Source organism: Sinocyclocheilus rhinocerous, unplaced genomic scaffold (assembly GCF_001515625.1).
Source record: "Sinocyclocheilus rhinocerous isolate Xijiao unplaced genomic scaffold, SAMN03320098_v1.1 scaffold764, whole genome shotgun sequence".
NCBI lineage: Eukaryota > Metazoa > Chordata > Actinopteri > Cypriniformes > Cyprinidae > Sinocyclocheilus > Sinocyclocheilus rhinocerous.
In genome coordinates this window covers 67,778-79,486 of record NW_015627902.1, presented here as the reverse complement: position 1 = coordinate 79,486, position 11,709 = coordinate 67,778, and positions in this window count along the sequence as shown.

Sequence of the window (11,709 nt, the reverse complement as noted above, 5' to 3'; positions counted from 1 at the left end):
CTGCTCCGGCGTCGAAAAACAATGGTGGACTGATGACAGCTCACTCAGGGCGGGTCTGAGGTAAAACATTAGTGTCAATCAACAATCGTGGGAGGGGCCTGGGTCTGTGTGATGTCACACAGCCAAGAATCTGAGAACGGCTTGATTTGAGAAAGGGGTTATCATTTAAAAGTAATAGTTGAATTATGTCATTTACTCAGTAATTTACTTGTTATTTGTCTGGGTGTTACTGGGTGTTTTTTTTATCATTATAGGGTGGTTGTGTACACACACTGCCAACACACATTTCAGTTCAAACAACATGATACTGAAATAATGCAATAAACATTAATCTAACAACATTAGATGTAAGATTAAACCCTAATGTACACAACTGATAAGAAAAAAATAAGAAACATGTTATTTCAACAACAAAAAAACAGTGTAGTGTCATGCAGGGAATTCTGGGAGTGTCAATTTACGTTTTTTCACTGTAAATTATACAATGACTTTTTCTTTTTCATTTCCAAAAACCGTATTTTTAACAGCATTTTACTGTAAAATCACATTAAATGTAATTACATTTATTCACCGAATACAGTATGGAAACTTACTGTTAACCAGTTAACAGGTTTTTGCTGTAGCATTTTTACAGTCTTTTACTGTTAAAATCACAATTTTACAATAACACAATAACCTTATTTACAGTAAAAATATATTTTATATATATCGCTATCTTTAAATAAATCATTCATATAAAGTTTTGGTCAGTTTTTTTTATCATTATAGGGTGGTTGTGTACACACACTGCCAACACACATTTCAGTTCAAACAACATGTAAAAGGGAATTTTGCATCCGATGACCCCTTTAAAAAAAAAACTTAAAGCACAGTTTGTTTCATTTGTATCTTTTGTATGCTATTGTTTTTGTCCTTTTCTTTTTTATTACTGAGTTTTGAATTATTTTCAATAACTTTTTTTGTTGTTTTTTACTAATAGTTACCCCTAGTACTCTGCTGTGGTATTGAGAATTGTGGCATTTCGCTGGTCTCTAGAATGTAGATGTCATAGCAACACTGCACTGTTAAAATCACAATTTTACAATAACACAATAACCTTATTTACAGTAAAAATATATTTTATATATATCGCTATCTTTAAATAAATCATTCATATAAAGTTTTGGTCATATGGCCCACTCATAATAGTTTTAAATAATCGTGATAACAATATTGACCAAAATAATGGTGATTATGATTTTTGTCCGTATCGAGCAGCCCTAGTTTGCATTGTATTTTATTTATTAAAACTTAATTGCAACAACTTCATAACTTAAATGAAGGTGCAATTCAAGCAGAAATTCATGTCATTCCAAACATTTTACAAACATTTCTCACGGCTCTGTAAATGCAGTAATTAATTTAGCAGTTTCTTCAGCATTTGTTTTGATTGAATTATCATTTCACTGCTATAATTGTTTGTTTTTAGGCCGTACACACCCATGCGAGGGGCTCAGTCTAATGTGTGGTTCGATCGTCACAAGATTTCACTGCCCAGAACATTTGGAGTCTATAGATTCCATGTGTGATCATTTAAGCGCCATTGTCCAGGAGGAGATCCGAGCAGGAATCCCGAAACACAGGATGGTTATTGGTATGGCTACTGGCTTATCTCTCTCCTCCCCATCCATCTATCTCTCCCTACCTTATTGCTTTCCTCTGTCTTACACACTCTCACACTCCACTTGTTCCAAATTAAGCAGAGTCTCAGACCACTGCTCATAAGTCTCTCCCTCGTTGTGTTAAATGACGAATGAAACTTATCAAGTTTCTTATTCCTTTCATTTGTTGCCAGAATGGGCCAAGAAGAATTTCTGGATGATTCTCGAGTTTCTGCTAAGCTTTATCTCAGAATATTCGGGTTATCGGGTTCACATATACAGTATATCACAAAGTGGCAGAAAATCATTCAGTAAAAAGAGATCTTAGCAGAACCCAGGTAAATTCCCTCAGGGTGTGTAAGACATTAAAACGAGGTTACGATTTGCTCAGAGAGTTAAACCCATTGGCAACATTCAAGGAAGGGATAACCGACAAGCCAATAACACATAAATACCCTGAAATAGTTACAAGTAAAACTTGAAGAGTGCAAAAAAAAAAGTCTTTGTGTGAAAAGGCTCTGTGTGGAAGGACAGAAAAGCCCCTGAACTCGGTTCCAAAGAAACTGATTCAAAAAACACATGTTCCTGTGAGACTGCTGAAATATTATCTTCCTAAATCATAACATTTTGTCATTAACTATAAATACTCATTGGAGTCACTCTGCATGCTGGAGAAACGAAGTGGTCTGTACGCTGAGTCCACTTCCCAAGCTGACGGACTGACAAGCGCCAGAACTTTCCATGGAAAACGCTGTCATATATATATTGCGTTTTTCAATCTTTTAGGTGTCGTAGTTAATGGGAAAAGCCAAAGTCAAACATGCATGCACAGAATTTTTTAGCCAAACAGCATGTGGATTTCTCAGTAAGTTCAATATTAGGATGGAGTTAATTGGTTTTGTCTCCGAGAAGTGCGTAAAAGGGAAAAGCAGTAGACCTGTTAATTAATCCTGGTTACAACATCTCTATAAGAGGTTTGAAGAACATGTGAACTCCATCCATCCTCCGTCTCAACCTGGCTCCTCTGAAAGACTGATGGGCACTTGTTCACTTTCCCAGATGTAGTGCCCAGATTTGCCCAGATGTGTAAGATTAAGCACAGGCATGAAAGAGGACTTCAGAAAAATGGAGGTTTGATGAAGTGGAACTAAAGGCCAGCTTTCTTTTCTCTTTCCTTTTTTGTTTTAAATTTCATTTTGGGCAGATTGGCTACTGTAGACCACTTTGAATTGCGTGCATTTATTAATGTCCTCCTGACTTAATTGCTCCATAAGGTTTTCATAACCTTCAGACATAAAAATTCTGTCACAGACTGTTTGCATGTAAACATTATTAACAATAATCACATCTGTATAATGCATTTAAAAATGCACTGATTATGAGCAGTCACTGACCTGTAGAAGTGAAAAAATAACATACAATTTAAAATATATAAAAGTAGTGGTTGAATCAATGACTCATCAAGACCGATGCATCTGCCACTGCTGAGTGAAAAAAGATCATGGAAAAGGGTTTACAACCTTGCTGCATGCCTTTCATTGAAACAAATTAAACATGCGACTGCTGGGTCCCGTGTCAAACTGATAGAACAAAAATGATAAATTTACATTTAAAGTGATGCCTTTCCCATCTAAGAAGTTCAGTTCAGCCTTAATCATGAAATGTCAGGGTTTCATATTTCTATAGTCTTTCATTTTCAGACACTGGCTCTGTTATTTGACACAAAAAGAAGTGCGGTATACTTTAACAAAAAGAGCACTTATTAAAGAAATCATATGCATTGAAAGAGTACACCTAAGTGCAAACCATGTATTATGGTTTAAAATTATATTAAATGCAGTTAGCTGAACTTTTTTTCTGACCCACATAAGTAGGACTTAAATGCTTCTTTATATGTACATAATTTCAACTGAATGCTTGTCTAATGTCTGTAAGTTTGACTCTAGGTGGCTTTTCGATGGGTGATATCACAAATATCGACGAATAGGACGAGACCTGGTTGAGCTGCACTAGAGAAGGCAACGAGTGTTATCACTATGTCGGAGACACGCTAGCTTTCACAAAGCAGACAAAACTTAGAGTGGTTACAATCATCCGGGTTTAAATCGTGCTCAAATTGATTTGATTTTGACGTAATATTTGCACTGAAGCTCGCAGCATGCGGCTATGGTAAGGCATGACATTTCCCGACCAGGCGCTGAGTGCTGAACCTAGTATACAAAATCAAGACTTTGTAAAAGAGCATAATAGGACCTCTTTAACAAAGACTCAGTTGTATATCAGGTAGTTAATAGCCTTCAGAATGCCTTACGACCAAGGATTTTTCATATCATTATGTCAAACACATCTCTAATCTTCTGCACAGGCAGTAGAAAATGCATCCCAATGGCCTCTACCTGAGCTGCTTCAGTGTCTCGGCACAGCAGATGAGCTGGTTTTCCATAGAGCAGATGAGCTGGTTTTCCATAGCTGGGGTGAGGAGACCAACTCACTGTTGAAGAAAGCTGGCCTCAACATGTCTTTCCCTTCCTTCCCAGACCTCAACCATCAGTTGTGTCAACAAGAACTGGAGTTACTGCGCTCCTGGATCCTGAAGAAACTTTCCCTTTAGAGCATCAATAATGCTGGACAATGACCACTGCTTCCCAAAATCCTACAATAATCTCCATGTACTCTCCCTCATGTTGTCACAAGATGCCATTTTATTAGTGTGTGTGTGTGTGTATTTTTTTTATTTGAATATATTTTAAAATGTAATTTATTCCTTTGATAAAAGCTGAATTTTCATCAGCATTTATTTAAATCAGTTGAATCTTTTGAATACGTTCAACTGAATCAATTGAATCTTTTGATCAAGTGAATGCATTCTTGCTGAATAAAAGTATTAATTTCTTTCAAAAAGAAAAACAAACCTGATCTTAAAGGGGTCATATGATGCTTTTTTAAAGATCATTATTTTGTGTATCTGTTGTAACAGAATATGTTGACATGCTTTAATGTTCAAAAAACACATTATTTTTAAAGAATATCTCTTTGGGTTTGAGACTTTAGTCTTTGCAACTTCAGGGATCTTATCTATGCACAATCAGCTTGTAACACTCCAAAGAGAAAGGAAAACTTGAAATCGCATCATATGACCCCTTTAAAATCTTAAAATCGCTCTTTATATACAGTGTTTATACTGTAAGTGAAGCTCCAAAACAAGAAAAAGGATAATAACATAATATTTAGGGTGAGTGGATGACAGAATTCAACTATTACTTTTAAATGATCTGCTTATTTGCAGAGGTGTAAAGATTTTATTTATCCATTATACTGAAGAGACCTTTTTGAAAGATATATATTTTTTGAGGTGTTCAGTTTTATTTTGGTTTTACGAGTAATTTTCACTGTAAGGTATCTGTACTTTTACTCAAGTATGGTTTTTAGGTACTCTTTACACCTCTGCTTATTTGGCTCCGAATAAACTGTTATGTTTCTTCTTTTCCAACTTTGTGCATTGCACCTGCTGGAACTAATGCGTTCAGTGTGAAAAATCTGCAGTTTTTGCAACCATCCACATGCTTAATCAGAGTTAATATAGCTGTATAAACCTTGATTCACCAGCATGTGTTCCACCTCACAAAGACTCTACTTATTGTGCACATTTCATAGCCTGTAGCGCTGACCACTTTAAAGTGTTCAGTGGAGCACATTCTGCAGGCTGTGATGACTGTTCCATGGAGTCTGGTTTGGCTGTAGAGCCTGTGGTCAGGCTGAAGCGGCAGGTAGAGCCATCACACCGGAGGGGAGGAATGCCACTCGGCTCTGTGGTTTGGAGCCGGAATCCGGTCTGTTTGGCACCGTCTTGTTTCCTGCAGTGCGAGGTATCTCTCACTCCTGTTATACCCGTTTTTTCCCTCCACACCATTATTGCTCGGCATGAAATCTGCGGTACATGTGTTTGGAGGTTCGCTCGAACAGTAGCTTCATTAATGGTTATTGGGAGGAAGTGGTTAGCAGGTTTTAAAGTCCTGTGGATGTAGTGAGGCTACAGTCCAGTACCAACATGCACCGTCTGGACACTGAGAATGACTTACTGACTAAAAGACCTTAATTCATCAAAGATACTGCAAATGTCATTTGTAATGGGCACAGTGAGAATATACACTTCCAGTCAGGAGTGCAAAGACTCCTGTTTTCCACATGCTAGAATAATAGTAGTCGTCAAAAGTATGAAATGGCACAAATGGAAGTATGGGAATTATGTAGTGACCAAATTTCCCATATCTGAGCTTTTTCTTTGTCTGGATTCCAGCTGTCCTCACTTTGGATATCATCTCAACCAACTGTACATTGCGGGTGCTTTTATTCATTGTTGAAGAAGTTCCTACACTACTGTTTAACTTTTTTCTTTCTTTTTAAAATAAATGAATACTTTTAATTAGCAAGAATTAATTAAATTGATCAAAAGTAACAGTAAATGCATTTGTTACAAAATTCCATTTCAAATTAACGCTTTTCTTTTGAACTTTCTATTCGTCAAAGAATCCAAAAATAAATAAAATGTATCAGTTTCTACAAAAATATGAAGCAGCACAACTGTTTTCATCATTGATAATAATTAGAAATGTTTCTTGAGCAGCAAATCAGCATATTATTATGATTTCTGAAGATCATGTGACACTGAAGACTGGAGTAATGATGCTGAAAATTCAGCTTTGATCACGACAACAAATTACATTTTACAGAATGCTTAAATAGAAAACAGTTATTTTAAATTGTAATAATATTTTAAAATATTACTGCTTTTACTGCACTTCTGGTCAAATAAATGCAGCCTTAGTGAGCAGATCACAAGAAAAAAAATGTTCTCTACACATGACAGTAAGTGTGTGCATGCAGTTCTCAGTTTGCACAGTCAGCTGGATTCTGCACAGTCAGTTCATTTAAAAACAATGAATGGTGTTTATTTCCAGATTTTGCTTCAGTACAGCAACACTAAAACACACTCAGCTTGAGCACAGGAGAAAGAGCTGGAGAGTCAAAAGTAAATAGTTTCTAAACAAAATTTTATTTGCATTACTTATATATGCTCACTGTCATTCCACCATATAAACTGTATATTCAGAATGTTTTGGCAATGGGAAGCCATTTCTTACTCGGCCAGTGAGGCTTGTTAAATTCAGCTGCATTCCAAAACTATGTAATGTAACATCCTGTTCTATTCAGTAGCGTATTAAATGCTGCATCAGTTGCTCTGAAAACATCTTGCACACTAGACCATTTTTCTGAATCATGCAGAAATGCTAAATTGGGTCTTGATGATCAACAGTTTTTCAGTGTTGTTCACAGTAGCTCGCTCATTCATGGCGTTTATGGGGGGTGTCAGGTTAGTTGTTTGGGAGTTCTTCTGATGAGAGAGAACCAGCATGTTAAAAGACCTGCCATTATTCAAGAATAATTGCTGTTAATAGAATAGCAAGGAACGGCTGTTACTGGTGCATACTGGCCCACAACAAGTGCTTAAAATGTTTGTCACAGAGTAGGGAGTGTTAAGGAAACTCAAATTTCCTTTGGTGATTTGGTCATGCTATAGTAGCACCAATTTCACATTTCACATTTTCAAATTATGCGTAAACATCATTACTTATACAAACAAGACAAGTATTAAAACAAGAACATTTGCTGCTGTGTGAAGCAGGGTTATTGAACCAAAACTAAAACCATAAAAATAATTTCATTTTTGGGTGAACTATCCCCTTAAAAAAACTATAGACATATTTAAAAAAAATAATAACAATAATAAATATAGCTGCAAGCAGCAATTAAAGGGCAAAGCACAACAGAGGTAAAATGAAAAGCTAAGGAGCCGTCTTTAATTACTCAGTAAAGACCAGGGTTCGCCAATCCTGCTCCTGGAGAGCTACAGTCCTGCAGACTTAATTTCCAACCCTGCTTCAACAGTCTGTAATTAAGTAGCCCTGAACACCTTGATTAACTGGTTCAGGTGTGTTTGATTAGGGTTGAAGCGGACATAGGAAAAATAGGTATTGTTTGATTCGGTATGCCACTCTGAATCTAACGAGACCAATCTTCTGATTTTTGGTATATTTGTTTGGTATATCAAAAAGCATTTGTTAACTTTTGCCACAATACTCTGAAGATGATCTGTGCCAATTTTGGTGAAAATTGGACAAACCATCTAGGATGAGTTTGAAAGTAGATTTTTTGGAAAATTTAAAATTGCAAGATTGAAATTTAATTTGACTCGGTATGAGCCAAGGAATCAGAGGAAAAAATTATTTTGCTTTCAGACCTTACGATTCAAAATTTATTAGCAGAAACATGAGTGCAAATTTGGGCTATTGTTGGCGCTAGAGACTCCAAATTTGCTGTGGACTGTCCTCTATCCGTGTGCCGTATTTCATAACTTTCCTGCAAGTGATTCTATAAGATTCATAACAATACACTAAAGCTTTTGAAAAATATAGCATTTTACTACAAATGGTCCACTGGATTTTACTGAAATGATCCACGCTCAAAATGACGGACATAGGAAAATTTAGTATCGTTTGATTTGGTACACTGCTCCGAAACTAACCAGATCTAATTCTAATGATTTTTGGTCAAACTGATCAGAAATTATAAACAAAAATGTCAAATTTTGAACAGTTGGTGATGCTGTGCCAAAACTACTCCTGTTCCCTCAGGTCATGCTTGCTATAATACGCACCAATTTGGTCTGAATCCGCTAAAGCGTTGGCGAAGATATAGCCTCAATTTTGCTTCTAGGCCTTATGGTTCAAAAGATCTAGGTAGAAACATGAGTGCAAATTTGGCCTGTTGGTGACACTAGAGCGTTTGAGATAGAGCCTCCAAATTTGCTATTGCTAATATTGAGACTGTCGTCTATCTGTGTGCCAAATTTCATAACTTTCCCTTAAACGGTTCTATGGGCTGCCAAGAAGAAGATGAAGAAGAAGACAACTAACGGATACAATAGGTGGCCCCTAAAAAAATACAACAACAACACAATAAGATTACTAAAACTTTTACTGAAATTAAAAATAAAATAAAAAGAATCTTATTTATTTTTAATCTTAATATAACAGGGTCTCTTTCGGTCTTGTGGTCTCCTTTCACAAGTTAAGGCCTTAAATCTGAGCCAAAAGTCTTACACAAATTCTTGTTTTTTTGAGAAACTGAACAAAATTAAATGAGTTAATGCTTAAAACAAGAACAAATGTCAATGGGGTATGAAAACTTTTTCCCGTTTGAATTAAGTTAATTTTTTCAGAGCCGATGAGCAGAGTTTGTTCTTGTATTAATCATAAACACTTTATCAGAGAACAAGACTTACCTTAAGTATTTTTTCTTCTGAAGTAAATGTATCTTGATTTAAGGCTCTTTAGACATTTGCACTGGAAAGCAAGACAAAAACACAGATGAAGAACAGTACTTTTTGCAGTCTGATCAGAAGGTGCAGTAAAAGTTATTTCCAAAAAATAATAAAGATCTCTTGGAAGTTGTATTGTCAAATTTTGAAGTGCTGCTAATGCAACTTGTGTGCTTCCTAGACATTTTGACAAATTGTGTTTAGTTTATTCCCTAAATTTCCTTTATTTGGTCTCAGAAAGGTCTTAAAAAGTTTTAGACTTAACTTCATAAAACCAGTATCTCGCTCCGCTCCTCCTCATCCAGCGGTGGAGCCAGACGGGAGCCCAGGCATTTTATGATTTAACTGCAGGGATAGATGACGGTAATGAAGACGGCTCGTCATTGGGTAACATCAGGTGAGGAAATGAACACACATCAGTGTCTTTTAAACTTGATGTCTTTAAAAGGGAGTAGTACCTCAGTACATAATTTACTCCAGCCATATGAATGGGTCTTTTTGCTGTGGGGAATCTTCATGTGTTTTTTGTCAAACGAGAAAGCACAAGGCCGAAAAACACCATTAAGGCATAATAAAAGATTTCCATAAAATCTGTGCACCATTTTCCAAGACTACAGAAGTCGTCAAGTCAAATTTGTAAATGAATCAGTCTGGACCAACAGATTCATTGAATGGAATTGGTTCAAAAGGATGATCGAATGAATGATTTATTTGCAGAAGATTCAGTCTGAATACACAGCTACTGATGGATGTTTGATTATTAAAAAAGGTAACTGCAACTTTTTATCTCACATTTCAGACTTTTTTTCTCGCAATTCCTAGTTCATATCTAACAATTTGGATCTTTTTCTTCCAATTCTGAGAGGGGAAAAAAGGCAGAATTGCAAGAAAATTCAGAATTGTTGAGATATAAATGAAGAATTGCATGATATGAGCATGATATGTGTCACACTTTACTAGGAAGCACGCTGGAGGCACGAGTAAACGAAAACAGGCTTCCGTTTCTTGCAAGAATCCACTCCACAAACGCGCCGAAATCCTCTCGAGGACCATCTTCGGACGCCGCCGCTCTGCACTCGATGTTTAGACTGGCGTCGTAGAACGCACAGAGTGCATCGTCCGGGTAGCTGGTGGTGCTTGCTAGCAGCTGGAACAGTCTAGTATGGTCCTCGAGAGCTTTGTCCCCCTGCTCCAGCAGGAGGAGGAGGTATTCAGGGCGAAGAAGGGCATCCATCAGGGAACAACACAAAGAAAAGACACTGGGTGAAAAACGAGAAAACAAACGGAGGAGAAAACACGGAGGTAACTGTTTTGGTCGGTTCTTCTGTCACACTTACTGAAATAATGGTTTCCCAACCCAAGTCTCAAACTAGGATGACGTGTAATATTTACATTCCACAAACTCCCGGTGACCATTTCCCAAATCACATAACTGCCTCATTTTCCCATGGTGCAGTTACCCTCCGTGAATGGTGTTGTTATAAGGTACCTCCTCACCCTGCCTTTGAGGTTTCAACCTTTCTCTAAATTGTGCTTTGTCCACTTAGATGATAATCTGCTTCACAGCACATGTGTCAGATGGAAGGAATGCTAATCTGGAAGAGGTGCAGAGCTTGAACTTTTTGGCAGCCAGTTTCCACTCTGCACTTACTTTCCATGTGGTGCCGCTCCAGAGGCTCCGGGTAGGAGAAGCCTGTTTGGGGAACGGAGGTTTTGACGGATCCCAGATCGCCCCATTGGCCACGCCCCCCATCTGAGGGTCACGACTCTGCTGGACAACTGACCTGAACTTCTGTTCCAGTACCACATCCAGATCTGTAGTTCATATTAAGGGTAATACAATCACACTGTGTTTGCTCTAATCCTGGGCTTTGAAACCCAAACTGTATTTTATTCAATTCATCTGTCAGACGGTGAATAATCAAGCCTTTCCTCTCTCTCTCTCTTTAGTCTAGAATGGAGGATCGTGATTTCTCAATGAAGATGTTAAATGTGTGAGATCCAGGTTTGCTGATCTTCACCTGTCAACAGGTTTTACACCAGAGAGCTGTTTGTTTGCACTCTACATGCTCTGAATGCTACATTTATCAGCTACTCAGTACTAGGTTTAAACTGTGGAACAGCAGCGATTTATATTAGATCAGCACAGGGAAAACCATAAAAAATATTTTTATTACTAGAAATAAAATAATCGTTAACTGAAATAAAATATTTAAAAAACATTTCATTTCAGCTAGTGAAAAATACAAATACAAATGATAAAAAATATATAAAAATTAAATTCCAAATAGTAATAAAACTGTTGTAGCATCTCAAAGATACTAAAATAATATCAATTTCAATCTAATCTGAAAACACATTTTTCATCTTGGCTTTTTATCAATCCTAGATACTGTGTTTTATATGTTGTATTATATGGGTGTTTTTCACACACATACACACACATGGTTTACGGGGCCTATGGAGACGTAATGGTTTTTATACTGTACAAACTGTATTTTCTACCGCCCTACACCAACCCTACACCTAAACCTACCTCTTACAGAAAACTGCTGGCAATTTTTGAATTTCATAAAACACCGTTTTGTATGTTTTATAAGCCTTTTGTTTTACGGGGACACAGGAAGTGTCCTCATAAACCATGTTTTGTAGTACCCATGTCATTATACACATTTGTGTCCTCATAAACCA